Source organism: Arachis ipaensis, chromosome B10 (assembly GCF_000816755.2).
Source record: "Arachis ipaensis cultivar K30076 chromosome B10, Araip1.1, whole genome shotgun sequence".
Classification (NCBI taxonomy): Eukaryota; Viridiplantae; Streptophyta; class Magnoliopsida; order Fabales; family Fabaceae; genus Arachis; species Arachis ipaensis.
Window position 1 is genome coordinate 82,563,243 of NC_029794.2, and position 18,627 is coordinate 82,581,869.

General features: G+C 37.6%; 1 long non-coding RNA gene across 1 annotated transcript; it reads left to right on the plus strand.

The window, feature by feature from the left end:
* On the plus strand, positions 2,070 to 2,751 carry LOC110268155. The gene is made up of 3 exons (XR_002356246.1): positions 2,070 to 2,150; positions 2,451 to 2,546; positions 2,732 to 2,751. It is a non-coding gene; the product is annotated as an uncharacterized LOC110268155 (long non-coding RNA).

Sequence of the window (18,627 nt, forward strand, 5' to 3'; positions counted from 1 at the left end):
TAGTATTTTGATACAATAAATGATATACTCCATGTTTGTGTTTTTGAGCTCATCAATGAAAAAGATAAGGAGGTAAAGTTGTAGCAAACTCCTAGTCCGCAGCCGTCAAATCTTGGGAAACATACCAGTGGTTCACCTTCAAGCTAAAAATATATCTGCTAAGACATATCAAAGTAGTAGTACTAAGCAATGCTATTGCGGTTATGTGCTTGATTCATGTAACAAAAAAAGTTCAACTTCTTATTGTCTTTCTTTTCTTCCTTTTTTAACTTTTTACCACATACTTTGTTGTTTGACTGCATTATTGCTTGAAAGTAACTATAAAATGGGCAGGTATATTTTCATGTTGATGGATAGATCCTCTTGCATGTTACATGATTGCTATATTGAATTTAAGTTTTATTTTTATTGGAGTCGTAGATTTGGAATCTATAGAGAAAGAACATAAAAATTAAAGTGCAAAAACTGTTCAATCTAAAATGACTTCTTGGTAAAACACCTCAATTGACCATGTAAGGAAAGGGACATGTTTAGGAGTAGTTTGTGTTCAATTTTTCAAGAACAAATTATTCATTTCTTTGATTATATCTTATTAAAAAGAGATAGTGATGGTGACTTTGACGTGTGTATTCACATGCATTTGGAGAATTTGTGTTTTTGTTCATGCTGAGTAGTGGTACTATACAGTGACAATGAATGCATACACAAGGCTTTGATATGATGCGTTTGGTTGGCTTTTACTTTCCATGGTTAGACAACAAATATCTTTACAATATGTGCTTGTATAACAACACCATTAGCCCTACATCTTTAGTCTCAAGATGAAACCCATTTCCCATAAGCACTAACCAGTCCTTTCAAAGATGTTGACAGCATTTCAATAATGGTTTAGGTATTGCAAGAAAAAATATGCATATTCGTTGTGCAGTGTGTTTGATTTGGCTAGACCTCTTTTTTTCATTTTTTTTCTCAAATGGGTTGGACTGTCTCTAATCTTTTTTTTTCATTTTTGTTTACCATGTGCCAAGGCCTCGTCACATTTGGCTAGTGCTAGAGTTTATTTTGCAGTAAAGTGGTTTATATTTGATAGTTTGATATCTGTTATGAATGTTTATTTTCCATGGTTTTAATCTCAAGATCTCTCATCAGCTTATCAATATCTTGGTTACCATTGTTAAATGTTTCCTCTAATTCTCGGAGTTAAATTCTGACTTTCTCTGAACTTAATTTATTTGCATTGAATCAGGTTCTCGGACGAGCGGGTATATCGGAGCTCTGAAATAATTTACTTGGGGTGTATTCCTGTACCTGCAGCTGTGACAGGTATTATCAATAGAGTAGAACCAATAAGTCTTGCACAAAGTCTTTTGGGGAATTTATTAAGTATTAATTTTTATATTTTTATTTGATATATTTTGTTTTTAGTTGAATTGGAGGATTTTGTTGTATTGTTTCGGGGCTCTTGAGAAAACTATTCGAGCATCAATTAATCTTTATGCTTCATTAATTTTGGTCTGAACAACGTATGTTGATTAATTTTGGCCAAATTTTTCTTCAATTTAACACTCAGATTGAATTTTTTCCCAATATCTGAACCCTGAGTCTTGATGTGTTTTTAGGAGTTAGTTGATTTACTTGTTAAATGCTGAAAAACCTGCTTGCTTTGCGTGGAACCTGTGATTGCTTTCTTTCGTATCAAGACCCATGCACTGTCTATCTGAATTTATTTTACAATCCTTTAATTTTTTCCATACTCTGAATAGTCTTCATGTTTCGAAGTTGGAGATGTATGTGTTTTTGAACTCACCAATGAAAAAGATCTGTTTGATGTTCATATTTGTAGAGCCCAATGCTAGGGTAATGTATTATAACTTCAGGAACTAAGAGCTTTTAATTCTTAAATAAGGTTAATTACGCGGAGATGCATCACCTTTTTTTTCCTTTTCTGCATAATCAAACTTTTATATTTGGTTTGGAGCAGGTTTACTTTTGACATGCATGGTTATATGAGATGTTATTATTTGATACGTGTATTCCATGAGGAAAACTGAAGTCTTTTTTTATCTTTCGATTGTGAAGGCAAGACAGATCTCAACATTCGTGCTTTAGAGGTTGTGGAAGAACTTAGAACTAAAAGAGCAGACAAGTAGGTCAGTTATTAGTGATGATGCTGCAATGTCATTTTAATTTAGGGGAGCTATTAAAATCATGTGTATGTCTTGATTAGACTTGAGTGAGTAATGATCAAGTAACATTTGCGGTTGTCTTGTTGACCACATTATATACGCAACTCAATTGGTTGATGAATGGTTGTTTACCATTTTGACTTACCCCTTTCCATTTTTATATTAGTGCCTTCACCAACTCATACAGTATATTTTAATGCTATACTAATTTCTCATTTTTTTATTTCTCATATTAATATAATATTCCTCTTTTTCTTTTTTAAGGAAGGAATTTTATTTTCCATTTCAAATATTTGGCATCGGACCCAGAGTTTCTTTCTTCCAGTATTTTTTTTTTGAAAGTGCAGCATTTTTCAATGAGTAAGCAAATTTCTCCTACATTTCTGGTGCCTGTGTATTATCCTGTATGCTAGTAATTAAAGGTTTTATTATTCGGTTTAACAATCAATCGCCAATTCTATATCAAGTGTTAATTACTTACTTTTTTCTCGTGGTCCGACTTTATTTTTCGATTTGTCGTCGTTCCAATTTTCTCAATAAACTAGATATCGATAAGAGCTGGATTCGCATGAAACCCACTTCGTTCATCCTCTCTATGATTATTGCTGGTCCTAAAATGCCTGAAAATGACATAGACGTCTACCTAGAGCCGTTAATCAACGAGTTGAAGCAATTATGGAGGGGTGTTGAAACTTATGATGCAGTCGAGAAAAAAACCTTCAAGATGCAAGCTGCGTTGATGTGGACAATCAGTGATTTTCCAGGCTTGGGGAACTTATCTGGGTGGAACACGTACGGTGGGAGAGCTTGTCCTGCGTGCAATTTGGATGCTGAAACTAAACGCCTTACACACAGCCAGAAATGGTGTTTCATGGGTCATCGTCGCTTTCTGAATCATGGCCACAAATACAGAAAAGACCGGTACTCCTTTGATGGAAAGTTAGAGGATAGAGGTCCGCCTATTAGAGTCTCCGGTAGAGACATTCTCGGGCAGTTAGAGGGTGTGCATGTCCAATTTGGCAAGGTGCAATCGGTTACGGGGAAAAGGACACGCGGACAGCAAACTCCCATGCAAGACGAGTCTCCTTGGAAGAAGAGGAGTATATTCTTTGAGCTGCCATATTGGGAGAACAATGAATTGCGTCACAACCTTGATGTCATGCACATAGAGAAGAATGTCTGTGACAACATAGTATTCACCATAATGAACGAGAAAGGTAGGTCTAAAGACCACATTAAAGCTCGAAGAGACCTCCAGTCGATGGGAATCAAGCATGATTTGTGGCCACGGGAAGATGGAAAGTACCCATCTGCCATCTTTACTGTGACCAATCCACAGAAGGAGCTCTTTCTGCGGACTATCAAGAACGTAGTCTTTCCAGATGGATACGCTAGCAACATTTCCCGCTGCGTGGATTTACGACAGCGCAAGTTGTCGGGGCTGAAAAGCCACGACTGTCACATTCTAATGGAATATCTACTTCCAATCGCGTTAAGGAATGCATTGCCTCTCCAAGTGTCTTCTGTCCTGGCGGATTTGTCATCCTTTTTTCGTCGATTATGCAGCAAATCCATAGACCCTTAACAACTTCCTCTCCTTTAGAGTCACGTGGTTCATACTCTGTGTCGCATGGAGACGATTTTCCCTCCTTCTTTCTTCACAGTGATGGTTCACTTGACAGTTTATTTTTGTAGTGTATATCACTGTTGAGGGTTATAAGATCGCATAAATATTATATTGGCATCTAGCATGTAATAGGTTCTTAGAACTTGGTTACACCTGATGTATATTCCTATTTATTTATAATTAATTTACCTGGAGAATGTGATTTTTTAAACATATGTGTGGCTCAATTTATTTAACCAAGTAAGATGTTATTAGATTGTAATTGACACTATATATTGACTGACATGATCTTTTTTGCCAGGGAAATTGGAAGAGATGGACCTCTTTCTTTGTGCCTCTAGCATCTTGTTTTGCAATGCAATGATCGAGGCCTCCCCGTTCTCTTCACTAGAGCACGCAATTTCATTCGCAAGAAACTTGTGGTTCAACACGTTGCCCATTCAGTCATGGCTGGACACATTCTCAGCACACAGGCACTTATCAGATGCTATTACTTTTGCGCGTGGGGATATTAGGATGGTAAGTTGTCATGTGTCTGCTCGCCTAAAGGCTGCTTGGCTTTATTTCAACCTGCCGTAGCAAATCTAGATGTTTTATTGTCTTTAATTAAAAGGCACCTTCGAAAGGGGCTAACATTTGTCTGGTTTGAACACTACTCACAGCTTAATTCTAATGTTTCAGGAAATGTTCCATTTTGAAGAAGATAGTAGAGGAATTATAAAGTCTATAATATTCAAGATGCTGGGAAGGGCTTGGAAGGAAACGAGAAGTAGATTATACCATCGCTACTATGACGCAGAACTTTCACTTGCAGAAAATATTGAAAACCGCCCAGATGGAATTACTGCGGAACATTGGAGAAAGTTTCTCGATTATCGCAATAGCGAAGAGACACAGGTAATATAGTTTTAGTTTCATATCAGACAAAGTCTATTTATATTACAATTAGTTCGTTAGAACTAGTGTCTAGTAACTCTTAATTTGATGGCATGACAGGAGAAGTGTAAGAAAAATGCCGAGAATCGATCAAAGCAGCTTTACACCCACACCGGCGGATCGAAAAGCTTCGCAAGGCTCGGAGAAGAAGAGGTAATCTAATTTTGAGAATATTTTAGAATTATTTGTTCCTCTACCTTATTCACTTTGTCGTCATTATTGGTACAGTCGGAACGACAAGGGAGGAGAGTTAGTAGAGGAGAGTTGTATCTCTTAACGCACAAAAGAGATGATGGCTCCTATATCCATGATGCGGCTCGCGCTATTGAAGTAAGTAATGTGTTTTTAGTTTTTTAAATTTTATTGGAAGTCTGTGCGGTTAGTGACTAGCTAATAAATGCTCTTAATTGCTTATCTATGTGTGTAGGAAAGAATTGAGGCTATTGAGCAAGGCGATGAATCTTCTAGACTGTTATCCCAGAATGATTCGCTTGCTCAAGCTCTCGGAAAAGAGCGCCCGGGTAGGGTGCGTGGCATGGGGTTGGGACCAACTTCTAGTCAAGTCTTTGGTATGAATTCCCATCAGCCGAACAATAGTTTTGAAAGGGAGGAGACCCAAAGGGTGCTGCTTGAACTGCAAGCAGAGTTGGCAGCAGAAAAATTGAAAAGGAAGGCAGTGGAGGATGAAGTAGCAGCCGAAAAGACCAGAAGACAGGCAGTGGAGGATGAAGTAGCAGCTGGGAAGGTCAGGATGCAGGCAATGGAGAGTGCTTTGATATGTCTACTTCAAGGGCAAGGTAGGGAGCTGCCATCAGACGTCGCCACATGGATGAGTGCGTTGGAGGGACAGATTAGAAAGTAGTTCTTGGGATTGTGGAACCTTTTATTCTTTCAGATATACACTTTTATTTTGTTGATTATGCAACTCTTAGTAAGGAGTACACTTAGTTGATATTCGGATAAATTTTTTAATTAAGTTAATGGTTTTGCTATTGTCGTTTACCCTGCAATTTATTTTTCGGGATTTTAAATAATTTAACTTACTAATATTAAGAACAATTAAAAAAAAACGAAAAAAATGTACATTGAAATAAAAAAAAGCGTGATTGCCAGTGTACAAAACAGTATTTTTGCGGCCATATAACTGAAAAATAGTGGCGGTTGCGAACTAGCCATTAGGAATTTGAAAATTCAGGTTAGGAGATAGCGCCAGTTACATTTCAAAAAACATTGGCCGTTAAACCGCGACGTTTTCAAACCGCCTTTGGAGTTGCTGCTGCTTCGTTCTGCTATTACCGTAAGTATCTCGGGTTTGGAACTCTTGCCGGTAGTATTCTGTTATGTGTTATTTAGGATTTTCGCGACATTTATGATTTAGGATTGAATTATCGAGGTTGTATGTTGCGATTAGAGTTGCTGTGATTGCTGCGAAAGTGGTTTGGAGCTGAGGTTGCGGTTGCTGCAATGCCGCCGTTGCGGGCCGAAAGAAAATAGAGTTTTGCCGCGTAGTTGTGTCGCGATCGAGGTAGGGGCTTTTTATACAAACTAATTTATTTTAAATTGGAAATGTTATAAATAGATATGACTTGCTAAATGTATTTCTGGTGATTATGTAAGTCTTATGCATTATCTGATTTGTCTTGGATGAATCTGGTTGTCTGTTGAATTGAAATAATGTCTGACTTTGTTAAATGGAGATTTCTAATTGTTTTGATTTGAAATGATCTTTAATATTTGAAAGTTTGAATTTGGTCTTACTGAAAACTGATTTGGTCTTGAACCCATTAGAAAGGGGTTGCGGAAAGGTTTAGTTGGGAAGGTCCAAGTTTTAGGGGAGATGCTGCTGAATTTTTATGAAAATTAAGATCCTGTTTTAAAATATGATTTAGAAAAAGAATGAATTTGAGAGGTTCCATTGCTTGGTTCTTGATTTATTAAGAAATAGATATTTCGAATTTAATCTATAGTCTTAGCTCGATCAACAAAAAAATAACGAATTAAGATTTTTCATGTTTATTAGAATTTTTTTATCTATCTAAAATGTTGAACTTATGTGAATTTAAGGGTTGATATGCCTTAGTTTTTGTTGAAAATAGTGAGTATTTAAATCGGTCTAGATTTTTTTGGAGATTTATTAATTTTAGAATCAAAAGTTTTGTTTATTGTGTTTTTGAGTTAAGGGTTTGCTAGTGGTAGAAGACTTGATATGAGGATTTGGACACCGTAATGACTATTCGTTCTTTGTTCTGATCAAAACATTGATTTTTTTAGAGATTCTGCTAGTGCTACTAATTGAAATTTGAATCATTGAATGATTAGCTATTTTTTGGATTGAATGATTACTAATTAGTTGATTCATTTTAGTCCTATTTTTGTTCTTTGTATTGTTCTGTGTTCTTTCTTTGAATGATTAGCTCTGCTCACTGCAGTTGTGTTGTGCCGTGCTGAAAAAAATTGAGACTGAAATTGTCCTCAAAGCTTGAAATTTTGATGTGGCTACTTACAGATACAGTAGTTTCATATTTATTTGTTGGTAAAATAATTTTCTAAAGGTTCTGATGCCTTTTATCAAGAACCTGCATCTGCTTGATGATGTTTGTAAGAACAATATCTAGTGATGGTTAAAAGTTTAAAACTCATGAAGCTATTGATTTTTGTGATTTCAGATCCAATTACACATTATTGCAATGAATGAATTATGTGAATACACAAAAGGAGAAGGATTTTCTGCGGAATTTCATGCTCACTTCAATATTGAACATATGAACATAACTTCGGTTGAATTGTTTCAGATGTATGATGATCACAGAAAGAAAGGAATACTTGTGCCTACCGAAAAAGAGTTTTGAGACTATTATGCTCTCCTTAAATTGGATAAGCATCCTGGTTATAAAGTAAGTTCTCCTTTGTTGTGCTCTTATCTTTAATGTTTCACTGGCAATAGAAAAACCTAAGAAAATAAGTTATCCTAGGTTGAACCTGCAGAGCTATTCCTTAATCTCGCTAAAATGACTCTAGAGACAAGGCAGACTCCAGAAGTTCTACATGCCTATGATGTAGCAAGGTTTGTAATTTTAAATGGAAATTAAATTATTTACTTTTTTTTTAACTTAGCTTGATTATTATTAGGGGTATAGTGATTTCATTTGATTTTGACTTTAGCTTGAGTATTGGGTCTTTATTGATTAATTAATCAATTAATTAATTAATTCAAGACAATTGATTTCTTTCTATTATTGATTTTCTCTGTTCTTGCTATAGTTTGTTGTTCTTTACTGCTATTTATTTGTTGTTCTTGGCTTCTTGCTATTGTTTGCTTGTTCTTGATTTTCTGTTCTTAATTTGTTGTTTTTTGTTGTTGCTAACTTTTTATTTGTTAATTTTTAATTTGTTGTTCTTCACTGTTGGTTGCTTTTATTGTTATTTTTTATAATTTGTTAGTTTTTTATTTTAATTTAATGGTTCTATTATTTTTTGTTCTTGATTTTAATTTTTTTCATCTTCATTGCTGTTCTGATAGCTACTATTTTTTGCGTTTAATTTATTATTATTCTATTTTTATGATTAATTGATGTGCTATTATTTTTTACCGTTATTTTTCTGTGGTATTTTGCAGTTTGATCCCAGTATAAATGACAATATTGGTAAAACTGAAGGTGAAATTAGTGGACATGTTCTTTGTGCAATTGATATGCCAAGTCTTAGGTGTTTGTATTTTTTATTTTTTTATTTAATTTTCAGTGTGCAATGAGGAACTGAGATGTGTAATGTATAATAAATTTTATAGAAGCAGGAACACATTTGTGTAGCCAGATTGAAACATCTCTAAAAATGTGAGTGAATACTTACTTTTACATTATATTATAAGTGAGTTTTTTTCTTTGTTAGTTTACTAATTATGTTATTGAGAGCTATTGAAAAGATAGAGTAGGCATTTGATCAAGACCCAAAAGCTTGGTTATTATTAGGTTAAGCTTCAATACATAATTTCTTGAAACATGGTTTGAACTTTTTTAAATGTATAATTTTGATAAACTCGTTTATTCTGTATGTGATATAATTTTTTTAGTTTAATGACTAAAATAAAAAAATATGAGGTTTATTTTAGTATAGCGACATACTCGTTATTGATGATGGTGGCAAATTAAAGAATCTATTGCGATTGAAATATTTGTGAGATACCTATTGGTTTGTTACTATTTTAAAAGGAATTTGCGATGACATTTTGCGATAGTATTGCAACTAATTGACTATATATAATTTCCTAGCAAATTAGCGACTATTTCATAACTCTACTTTATCATTTCAAATAGCTTTGGTTTAGCGACAAAATTCCTACAAATTTGATTAAAGATTTTCAAAGATTAGCTATAGATTTGCTATAAAATGTGACAGATTTGCGACCATATTAGCGGACAACTTGCGACGAGTTAGGTTCAAAAAAATTCCTCGCTAATTAGCGTCAACTAATCTTTCTATTTTGTCTACGAAGTTACCTTGCATTTAGCGATGAGTCTGCTATAGTAGAGTTTATCGCTAATTAGCGACTACCGTTTAGTCCATTTCTTCTATGGAATTAGCTTTTACTTTAGTGATTGATTTGCGACTATCTAATCGGTAGCTAAAAAACTTTCCGATGAATTAGCGACTGTTGTGTTTGCCTCACTGATCTGCGACTTGTAATTAGCGAGGAAAGCATTAGTTGCTAAGTGGTAGCTAATCCATCGCAAATTATATTTTGTGTCAGATTAGCGATGATTTTACGACTCTTTTTGTGGTAGCTAATCGGCCATATTCTTGTAGTGATCATACACACTACTTCTCCCCCTTGACTGAACCACAAAATCCCCTCCATCTCCTCCATTTTCTTCTTCTACTCTTTTCTTTCTTCTTTTGCTCGAGGGCGAGCAAATCTTCTAAGTTTGGTGTGGTAAAAGCATTACTTTTTGTTATTTCATAACCATTTATGGCACTAAAGACCGGAGAAACCTCTAGAAAGAGAAAAGGGAAGGCAAAAGCTTTCACCTCCAAGTCATGGGAGATGGAGAGATTCATCTCAAGGGTGCATCAAGACCACTTCTACGAAGTTGTGGCCAAGAAAAAGGTGATCCCTGAAGCCCCTTTCAAGCTCAAAAAGGGTGAATAACCGGAGATCTGACATGAGATTCGAAGAAGAGGTTGGAAAATTCTCACCAACCCCATTCAACAAGTCGAGATCTTAATGGTTCAAGAGTTCTATGCCAATGCATGGATCACCAAGAACCATTATCAAAGTGTGAACCCGGACCCTAAGAATTGGCTTACAATGGTTCGCGGGAAATGCTTAGATTTCAGTCCGGAAAATGTAAGGTTGACATTCAACTCGCCCATGATGTAAAGAGATGCACATCCCTACACTAGAAGGGTCAACTTTGATCAAAGGTTGGACCAAGTCCTCATAGACATTTGTGAAGATGGCGCTTAATGGAAGAGAGATTCAAGAGGGAATCCGGTTTAACTAAGAAGGCATGACCTCAAGTCTGTTGCTAGGGGATGGTTGGAGTTCATCCAACGCTCAATCATTCCCACTAGCAACCGGTCTGAAGTTACTATAGACCGGGCCATCATGATCCATAGCATCATGATTGGAGAGGAAGTAGAAGTTCATGAGACTATATCCCTAGAACTCTACAAGGTGGCGGACAAGTCCTCTACTTTGGCAAGGTTAGCCTTCCCTCGTCTCATTTGTCACCTTTGCAATTCAGCTGGAATTGACATAGAGGAAGACATCCTCATTGATGAGGACAAGCCCATCACTAAGAAAAGGATGGAGCAAACAAGAGATCCCACTCATGGTCAAGAGCATGAAGGAAATTCCTCATCATGAAATCCCCGAGATTCCTCAAGGGATGCACTTTCCATCACAAAATTATTGGGAGCAAATTAACACCTCCCTATGAGAATTGAGTTCCAATATGGGACAACTAAGGGTGGAGCACCAAGAGCATTCCATCCTCCTCCATGAAATTAGAGAAGACCAAAGAGTCATGAGAGAGGAGCAATAAAGGCAAGGAAAAGACATAACGGAGCTCAAGCACTCCATAAGATCTTCAAGAGGAAGAACAAGCCGCCATCAATAAGGTGGACCCGTTCTTTAATTTCCTTGTTCTTTATTTTTCTCTTTTTTTCGAAAATTATGCTTTAGGTTTATCTATGTTTGTGTCTTTATTACATGATCATTAGTGTCTTAGTGTCTATGTCTTAAAGTTATGAATGTCCTATGAATCCATCACCTTTCTTAAAAGAAAAATATTTTTAATTGAAAAAGAAAAAGAAGTGGATGAATTTTGAATTTTAAAACAGATTAATTATTTTGATGTGGTGGCAATACTTTTTGTTTTTCTGAATGAATGATTGAACAGTGCATATTTTTGAATTTGTTGTTCATGAATGTTAAAATTGTTGGCTCTTGAAAGAATGATGAAAAAGGAGAAATGTTAGTTGATGATCTGAAAAATCATAAAAATGATTCTTGAAGCAAGAAAAAGCAGTGAAAAGCTTGCGAAAATAAAAAGAAAAAAAATGGCGAAAAAAAAGAAAAAAAGAAGAAAAGAAAAAGAAAGAAAAAGAAAAAAGCAAGCAGAAAAAGCCAATAGCCCTTTAAACCAAAAGGCAAGGGTAAAATAAAAATGATCCAAGGCTTTGAGCATCAGTGGATAGGAGAGCCCACAGGAATAAAATCCTAGCCTAAACGGCTAAATCAAGCTGTCCCTAACCATGTGCTTATGGCGTGAAGGTGTCAAGTGAAAGGCTTGAGACTGAGCTGTTAAAGTCGTGGTCCAAAGCAAAAAGAGTGTGCTTAAGAGCTCTGGACACCTCTAATTGGGGACTCTAGTAAAGCTAAGTCACAATCTGAAAAGGTTCACCCAGTTATGTGTCTGTGGCATTTATGTATCCGGTGATAATATTGGAAAACAAAATGCTTTGGGTCACGGCCAAGACTAATAAAGTAACTGTGTTCAAGAATCAACATACTTAACTAGGAGAATCAATAACACTATCTGAATTCTGAGTTCCTATGGATACCAATCATTCTGAACTTCAAAGGATAAAGTGAGATGCCAAAACTGTTCGGAAGCAAAAAGCTAATAGCCCCGCTCATCTAACTAAGACTGATCTTCATAGATGTTTTTGGAATTCATTATATATTCTCTTCTTTTTATCCTACTTTGTTTTTAGTTGCTTGGGGACAACCAACAATTTAAGTTTGGAGTTGTGATGAGCGGATAATTTATACGCTTTTTGGCATTATTTTTAGTATGTTTTTAGTATATTTTAGTTAGTTTTTATTATATTTTTATTAGCTTTTAAATAAAAATCACATTTCTGGACTTTACTATGAGTTTGTGTATTTTTCTATGATTTCAGGTATTTTCTGGCTGAAATTGAGAGACCTGAGCAAAAATCTGATTCAGAGGCTGAAAAAGGACTGCAGATGCTGTTGGATTCTGACCTCCCTGCACTCGAAGTGGATTTTCTGGAGCTACAGAAGTCCATTCGCGCGCTCTCAATTGCGTTGGAACGTAGACATTCTGGGCTTTCCAGTAATATATAATAGTCCATGCTTTTTTCAAGATTTGATGGCCCAAATCGGCGTTCCATATTAACATAGAAATTCTGGCGTCAAAACGCCAGAACTGGCATAAAAGCTGGAGTTAAACGCCCAAACTGGCACAAAAGGTGGCGTTTAACTCCAAGAAAAGTCTCTACATGTTAAAGCTTCAATGCTCAGCCCAAGCACACACCAAGTGGGCCCGGAAGAAGATTTCTACATCAATTACCTATTTCTGTAACCCTAGGCTACTAGTTTTCTATAAATAGGACCTTTTGCTATTGTATTTTCATCTTTCAATTCATCTTTTGATCATCTTTGAATCATGTTTTGATGATTGAACCCTCTTTGGGAGGCTGGCCATTCAGCCATGCCTAGACCTTTTGTTCTTATGTATTTTCAACGGTGGAGTTTCTACACACCGTACATTAAGGTGTGGAGCTCCGCTGTTCCTCATGAATTAATGCAAAGTACTATTGTTTTTCTATTCAACTCAAGCCTATTTCTTCTCTAAGATATACACTCGTTCTTCAACCTGACGAATGTGATGATTCATGACACTCATCATCATTCTCACCTATGAACGCGTGCCTGACAACCACTTCTATTCTACTTGCAATAGCTTGAGTGTGTATCTCTTAGCCTTCTGGTTCATGACGCATGGTTGCCTCGCTTGACAACTGAGCCTTCTATTCCATGAGATCAGAGTCTTCATGGTATAGGCTAGAATCAATTGGCAGCATTCCTGAGATTCGGAAAGTCTAAACCTTGTCTGTGGTATTCGGAGTAGGATCTGAGAAGGGATGACTGTGACGAGCTTCAAACTCGCGAGTGTTGGGCGTAGTGACAGACGCAAAATGATCAATGGATCCTATTCCAACATGATCGAGAACCAACAGCTGATTAGCCGTACGGTGACAGTGCATTTGGACCATTTTCACTGAGAGGACGGGAGGTAGCCATTGACAACGGTGAAACCCAACATAAGCTTGCCATGGAAAGGAGTATGAATAATTGGAAGAAGGCAATAGGAAAGCAGAGGTTCAGAAGGAACAAAGCATCTTCATACGCTTATCTGAAATTTTCACCAATGAATTACATAAGTATCTCTATCCTATTTATATTTTATTCATCTTTTAATTATCAATTCTCCATAACCATTTGAATCCACCTGACTGAGATTTACAAGATGACCATAGCTTACTTCAAGCCGACAATCTCCGTAGGATCGACCCCTTACTCACGTAAGGTTTATTACTTGGACGACCTAGTGCACTTGCTGGTTAGTTGTGCGGAGTTGTGACAAAGAGTTGAGATTACAATTGTGCGTACCAAGTTGTTGGCGCCATTGATGATCACAATTTCGTGCACCACTTACCAGAGAAGCTTAAAGATCTCGGAAGCTTCATGATACCATGTACATTAGAGGATGCTTCTACCAAAACAGCTCTATGTGATCTTGGGGCAAGTTTTAACCTAATACCTGCATCCACTATCAAAAAGCTTGGTTTGACTGATGAAGTTAAACCAACCTGGATATGCCTCCAACTTGCTGATGGCTCCATTAAAATCCCATCAGGCGTAATTGAGGACATGATTGTCAAGGTTGGGCCATTTGTCTTTCCTACTGACTGTGTAGTGTTGGAAATGGAAGAGCACAAGAGTGCAACTCTCATTCAAGGAAGACCTTTCCTAGCAACTGGACGAACCCTCATTGACGTCCAAAAAGGGGAGATAACGCTGAGAGTCAATGAGGATGAGTATAAGTTGAATGCTGTCAAAGCTATACAGCATCCAGACACATCAAAAGACTGCCTGAGCGCTGATATTATTGACTCCCCGGTGGAAGAGATCAATATGACTGAGAGTCTCGAATCAGAGCTAGATGACATTTTTAAAGATGTTCAGCCTAATCTGGAGGAACCAGAGAAAATAGAAGAACCTCTAAAAACTCTTCTGGAGGAGGAGAAGCCTCATAAACCCGAGTTCAAACCACTACCACCATCCCTGAAATATACATTTCTGGGAGAAGATGACACTTTTCCCGTGATCATAAGCTCTGCTTTAGAGCCACAGGAAGAGGAAGCACTAATTCAGGTGCTAAGGACAGACAAGACAGCTCTTGGGTCATCCATAAGTGATCTTAAGGGCATTAGTCCAGCCAGATGCATGTACAAGATCCTATTGGAGGATGATGCTAAGCCAGTGGTTCAACCACAAAGGCGGCTAAACCCAGCCATAAAGAAGGTGGTGCAAAAAGAGGTCACTAAGTTACTAGAGGCTGGGATTATTTATCCTATTTCTGACAGCCTGATGAGCGGATAATTTATACGCTTTTTGGGGTCAATTTCATGTACTTTTTAGTATATTTTAGTCACTTTTTAGTATATTTTTATTAGTTTCTAGGCAAAATTCATATTTCTGGAATTTACTATGAGTTTTTGTGTTTTTCTATGATTTCAGGTATTTTCTGGCTGAAATTGAGGGAGCTGAGCAAAAATCTGATTCAGGCTGAAAAAGGACTGTAGATGCTGTTGGATTCTGACCTCTCTGCACTCAAAATAGATTTTCTGGAGCTACAGGAGTCCAAATGGCACGCTCTCAATTGCGTTGGAATGTACACATCCAGGGCTTTCCAGCAATATATAATAGTCCATACTTTTCTAAAGGATAAACGACGTAAACTGGCGTTCAACGCCAGTTCTATGTTGCATTCTGGCGTTAAACGCTAGAAACAGGTTACAAGTTGGAGTTAAATGCCAGAAACAGGTTACAACCTGGCGTTTAACTCTGGAAACAGCCTAAGCACGTGTAAAGCTCAAGTCTCAGCCCCAGCACACACCAAGTGGGCCCCAGAAGTAGATTTCTGCACTATCTATCTTAGTTTACTCATTTTTTGTAAACCTAGGTTACTAGTTTAGTATTTAAACAACTTTTAGAGATTTATTTTGTACCTCATGATAATTTAGTCTGAACTTTGTACTCTTTGATGGCATGAGTCTCTAAACTCCATTGTTGGGGGTGAGGAGCTCTGCTGTGTCTCGATGAATTAATGCAATTATTTCTGTTTTCTATTCAAACTCGCTTGTTTCTATCTAAGATGTTCATTCGGACTTCAATATGATGGATGTGATGATCCGTGACACTCATCACCATTCTCAACCTATGATCGCGTGCCTGACAACCGCCTCCGTTCTACCTTCGATTGAATGAGTATCTCTTGGATTCCTTAATCAGAGTCTTCGTGGTATAAGCTAGAATCCATTGGCAGCATCCTTGAGAATCTGGAATGTCTAAACCTTGTCTGTGGTATTTTGAGTAGGATTCGGGGATTGGATGACTGCGATGAGCTTTAAACTCACAAAGGTTGGGCGTAGTGACAGACGCAAAAGGATCAATGAATCCTATTCCAACATGAGTGAGAACCGACAGATGCTTAGCAGTGCGGTGACAGCGCACCTGGACCATTTTCACTGAGAGGACAGGTGGTAGCCATTGACAACGGTGATCTACCAATATACAACTTGCCATAGGAGGAACCTTGCGTGCATGAAGAAGAAAGCAGGGAGAAAGCAGAGATTCAGAAAACAAAGTATCTCCAAAACTCCAACATCTTCTCCATTACTGCATAACAAGTATTTAATTCATGCTCTTTTATTTTTCGCAATCCAAACTGATAATTATAATTGATATCCTGACTAAGAATTACAAAATAACCATAGATTGCTTCAAGCCAACAATCTCCGTGGGATTCGACCCTTACTCACGTAAGGTATTACTTGGACGACCCAGTGCACTTGCTGGTTAGTGGTACGAGTTGCGAAAAGTGTAATTTACAATTCGTGCACCACAGCCCCTGGGTGACCCCTGTCCAAGTTGTCCCCAAGAAGGGAGGCATGATGGTGGTTCATAATGAAAAGAATGAACTAGTTCCTACAAGAACAGTTACAGGGTGGCGTATGTGTATTGACTATAGAAGGCTCAATACAGCCACCAGAAAGGATCATTTTCCTTTACCATTCATAGAGAGCAGATGCTAGAAAGACTAGCAGGCCATAAATACTACTGCTTTTTGGATGGCTATTCAGGTTACAACCAAATTGTAGTAGATCCTCAGGACCAAGAGAAAACAGTATTCACATGTCCATCTGGAGTATTTGCCTACAGAAGGATACCATTTGGTCTGTGCAATGCACCTGCAACCTTTCAGAGGTGCATGCTCTCTATTTTCTCTGATATGGTAGAGAAATTTCTGGAAGTCTTCATGGATGACTTCTCAGTATTTGGAGACTCATTCAGCTCCTATTTTGACCATCTAGCACTTGTTCTAAAAAGGTGCCAAGAGACTAACCTGGTTTTAAACTAGGAGAAATGTCACTTTATGGTGACTAAAGGAATTGTCCTTGGGCACAAACTTTTGAATAAGAGAATAGAGGTGGATCAAGCTAAGGTAGAGGAAACTGAAAAAAAAAGTTACTACCACCCACCAATGTTAAAGCAATCAGAAGCTTTCTGGGGCATGCAGGATTCTATAGGAGGTTTATAAAGAATTTTTCAAAAATTGCAAAACCTCTAAGCAATCTGCTAGCTGCTGACACGCCATTTATCTTTGACATAGAGTGTCTGCAGGTGTTTGAGACTCTGAAAGCTAAGCTGGTCACAACACCAGTCATTTCTGCACTAGACTGGACATTACCATTCGAACTAATGTGTGATGCCAGTTACCATGCAATTGGTGCAGTATTGGGACAGATGCATGATACGCACAAAACTTATCTCTCAACAAATTTTCTTCAGCAAGTGTACCGAATTTGACGTCAAGTAAAAACTCACAATAGAGTGAGGTCGAATCCCACAGAGATTGATTGATCAAGCAACTTTAATTAGATGAATGTTCTAGTTGAGCGAACCAGAATTTGATTTGAGATTTACAGAAAATTAAATGGCGGGAAAGTAAATAGCAGAAACAGTAAATGCTAGAAATAAAGAGCTGAATGTAAATGGCGGAAAGTAAATTACAGAATCTTAAACGGGAATGGGGTAATTGCTCATAAAAGTAAAGAAGATAGAAGAATGAGAATGAAAACTAATATTGATCCATCAAATTACAACAGAGCTCCCTAACCCAATGAAAGGGGTTTAGTTGTTCATAGCTCTGGAAAATGAAAACCAATATGGAGAATACATGATGAAAGTAAAACTTGAAGTGCAGAGAAAGTAAAATACAGAGAGTAGTTCTATGCCAAAGGCTCCCTAAAGTTTCCAACTCCCTAACTAATTCAAAGCTACTCCTATATGTACTACTCTTCTAATCTTCTAGTTGGCTCTTCAAGTCTTGGGTATGGGCCTCTGAATCTTGAGTTTGAAGCAGTTATCTTTTTTATTGGGCCTAGCTTTGCTTGCAGAGAGAAAAGGTGAAGTAGGCAGGGACTTTGACTCAGGACGTTAGTGGTGTCAACGTTAAGTGAAAGTGTGGGTTCGAGAACGTTAGTGACAATCATCTTTTTCACTAACGTTCCTAACCCAAATATGATCACGTTGACTTCAACGTTAGTGGCACTAACGTGACCACTAACGTTGCCTCTTGGTCCTTCGCACACGTTATTGGGACTTACCTTTCCCCGTAACGTGGAGAGTCCTCCCTTGTCCCTACGTTAGAGTCCATGTTAACCAGTTTAACGTGGCTTCTAACGTAGCAGTGCCAATTCTTCGAGAACGTTAGTGACACTTACCTTTGTCCCTAATGTTCCAATGTGCCCCTTTCCCACGTTAGAGTCCACGTAACTAGGTTAACATGGCTTCTAACGTAGTAATGCTAGCCATCCCCAACGTTAGTGACAAAGGTGAGTGTCACTAACATTGGCTCATCATCTCCTTATCCACGTTAGCTTCTACGTTAACTAAGTTAACGTGGGAGTTAACGTTGCTCATGGTGGCTCTTGGTGGTTCACCCCAACGTTAGTGACAAAGGTAAGTGTCACTAACGTTGGCTATCAATTGCTCTCTCCACGTTAGCTTCCACGTTAACAAAGTTAACGTGGGAGTTAACGTGGCTTATGGAGGCTTGGCCAACGTTAGTGACAAAGGTGATTGTCACTAATGTTGGCTTCTCTTTTGCTTCTTAACGTTAGATTCCACGTTAACTAAGTTAACGTGGCAACTAACGTGGCCAATTATGAGCTTGGTCCAACGTTAGTGACAAAGGAGAGTGTCACTAACGTTGGCCTTGTTGTCTTCTTCCACGTTAGAGTTCACGTTAACTTAGTTAACGTGACTCTTAACGTGGG